Raw genomic sequence first — 2,966 nt, 5'->3', positions numbered from 1 at the left:
GAACATGCACACTCTAGGAGTAAAGCAATGAGCAATACACACTTGAGGAGAGATGAATACACACACACTCACGCACACATCAGTGGGCAGCCCAGGTAGCTTATCCCCCCCTATCACTGTTCACAATCTGCTTCAATAACCTTTAGGCCAGGCAGTAGGATAATTAGGCTAAATTTCGGCTATGAAATCACTGAATCTAATGGCTAAAGAGCAGTTCATTCCAGGAACTATAACGATAAAAGCGTCCAGACAGACTGACCAGCTATAAGCAAAGTCTCACCTTGTGTTAATAAATGTGATGGCTAAGATGTGATGGGTTCCTATTGGTTGTTAGCTCTTCTTTTTATTGTTCTCAAAATCGCTTTAAAAGCGATCCCCAACAATATTGTTCTCAATCTCGTTATAGTTTATCATATTAACGAGAACAATATTTTTTTATATAGTTATCGTTTTTGGTGTGAATGGCCCTTTATATATGTATTCTTCAGACGTTTTCAAAGTTCAAGGACAATGCTTAAAGTTGTTCCCCAGGTTTTATGAAACTTTAAGTTTAACTTTAAGTTTAATTTCCAGGGTTTTTTTACATTTATGGTTAATTAATATTATTATTATTATTATTATTGTCATTTTAAGGTTGCCGGAAATGTAGTAGGCAAAAAGTTTTCAAATATGACTCCATAACAGGACGAAGGATAAATGAGGTAAGAAATATATTTTTCATTAGGCTGTCTGATCATCTCTCCATTGTCTGTGGCTCATCTGGCATTTCACATATCACAAAATACTGGCCATTTAAGCATTGGTAATTTGAGTCCATTTAAGTTCAACTGAAGGCCAAGTGGCCTTGCCCCAAAAATTATGAAATTCAAAACCTGATTATATGTTTTTGTCTTTCTGTAGGGGCAAGAGGAAGTAAGGGTGAAATGGTTACCTTGCTCTGCATGGTAAGTACTGCTTTATATTGGTTTATATTGCCTTCATACATGTACTCTTTTTCCACTTTTTACCATCTCATAGGTAGTGGATAAAGGTTGAAATTTATATTGTAGCACACAACTTTAAATGTACAGGTGGGTCTCAAAGTTTTGCAACCAAAAAGCAGCGTTGAGAGAATTGTCATGTCCACTAGGTTTTAGGTCCAGCGTCAATGCAGCCTTCTACCTGGAGATTTTAGAGCATGGTTCCATCTGCTGACGAGCTTTACGCACATGCTGATATCCTTTTCCAGCAGGACTCTGCCCCTGCCACAGTGCGAAAACTGCTAGTAACTGGGTTGCTTAGCATGGTATTGCTGTGCTTAACTCGTCTCACCTGAACCCCATAGAGAGGACAATGATAGAAACCAAACCCAACATTAGAGACAACTTCAAGGTCACTATCAAAGCAACATGGGCTTTTATAACACCTCAGCAATGCCATACACTGATGGCCTCCACACCACACCACACCGATGCAGGAATTTGTGCAAAAGCAGCCACACCAAGTATAGAGTGTATGCATTAACAATTTTTGATAAGTCAGATTTGTTCATTTATTTTTGAAAGGTCGACATTTCTGTATTCCTCTTTATTATAATGTAGTGAGTTGATTGATTTTTTTATTTTTTAAATTTTTTTTCATGAGCTGTAATCAAGATTAAATCAACACAAATTGCTTCAAATGTTGCACAATATTGTAATTGTAGACCCATAGGGTATATACCAATATACCAATTGGTATAGGGTGGAATAAATGCAGTGTCAAATATTGTCTACAGGATTTAGCCACTTGCTCTTTTCAGTACTATGCATAATTCCCCCGGTGTAATGTCTATGTAGGAAGTAGACCTTCACCAATATATTGGCAGAACATCAGTATCGGCCAAGCTCATCCTTGTTGACTGATGTCAGCTATTGACTTTCTATGACTTTATCTATGAGAGTGGCTGATGTTTATCTGTTACATTTCATCAAGCACTATATATGTATAGGTTTTATAAAAACAATGAAATACAAGACCGTACAATATTTTTTGAAAATATTTATGCTGTGAAACTATTGTTAAAATGGTTCTAATGTTATTTTTTTACTGATACTTACAGTGGAAAAATCTGGGAGGAGACATGGGAGCCGGCCTGCCAGTTCTCACCAGGTGCCAACCATGTGTAATGTCACACATTGGTCTGTAATTCAATGAGTTAAATACCTGCTATGAGATGTCAAGTTTGCCGTTACGGGCCCAGCCATCCTGCTTGCGGATGTGACTACTTTAGATGAGGAGGAGCCGCGTTACACACTTTCAATGGTTTCCACCCTAACATGCTGTCATGCTGTTTTTTAATTTATTTTTTAATTATTGATTTTTGTTAAAAGCTGTGTTCAAATAAATCGATGTATACCTTTATTTCTGTTTGTCTTTCCATTCACCTTGTGGTTTAGCCAATCATCTGAAGTCTTCAATGCATCAAATGATATATTGTAATGTGATGCACAAAGTATGTAGAAAGGTGGGACATGTTTTCATTCATATTAATTGACACCATTAAGGAACCGTTGATTCCACCAGCTAAACCATACATTTTCTGTATAAAGGGTAGCTGAGGTAGGCAGGGGTGGATAAATGAACAGGCTTACCAGGACCAGAGGTCAAGAGGGTCCAGAAGCCTCTAAAAATTTGAAAGCATGCTTTCTAATCCAGGAAGTTTTCTAAAGGCAAGGCACATGAAACCCTGGTTGCTGCACTGTGGCCTTCGATTGACCTTGATGCACTAAATGTGTGTGTTCAAGTCTACCCCGGATGGGTAAAAGCAGAAGACTATATTTTTTTACTTTTGTTATTTCAGTCTATATGGGCCAATCTGGGTTTCTTGTTTATATTTTTAAAACTGTCAATATTCATTTAGATGTTATGGTATTTATTTATTTTAATATTTCGGTCTTATTTACGGTGAAATAATACAGTATGCTGTAATACAGAACATATGATCC

General features: G+C 37.1%; 1 long non-coding RNA gene across 2 annotated transcripts; it reads left to right on the top strand.

The window, feature by feature from the left end:
- The first annotated feature begins 6 nt into the window (after positions 1-6).
- Positions 7-2,382, top strand: LOC123966092. 2 transcript variants are annotated; one of them, XR_006823876.1, is made up of 3 exons: positions 7-701; positions 901-944; positions 2,081-2,382. It is a non-coding gene; the product is annotated as an uncharacterized LOC123966092 (long non-coding RNA). The 2 variants fall into 2 exon arrangements; XR_006823875.1 differs by having other exon boundaries at positions 7-944.
- The last annotated feature ends 584 nt before the right edge of the window (positions 2,383-2,966 follow it).

Source organism: Micropterus dolomieu, unplaced genomic scaffold (assembly GCF_021292245.1).
Source record: "Micropterus dolomieu isolate WLL.071019.BEF.003 ecotype Adirondacks unplaced genomic scaffold, ASM2129224v1 contig_12673, whole genome shotgun sequence".
NCBI lineage: Eukaryota > Metazoa > Chordata > Actinopteri > Centrarchiformes > Centrarchidae > Micropterus > Micropterus dolomieu.
The sequence above is the reverse complement of the archived record's forward strand: the minus strand, read 5'-3'. Positions and strand labels throughout refer to the sequence as shown.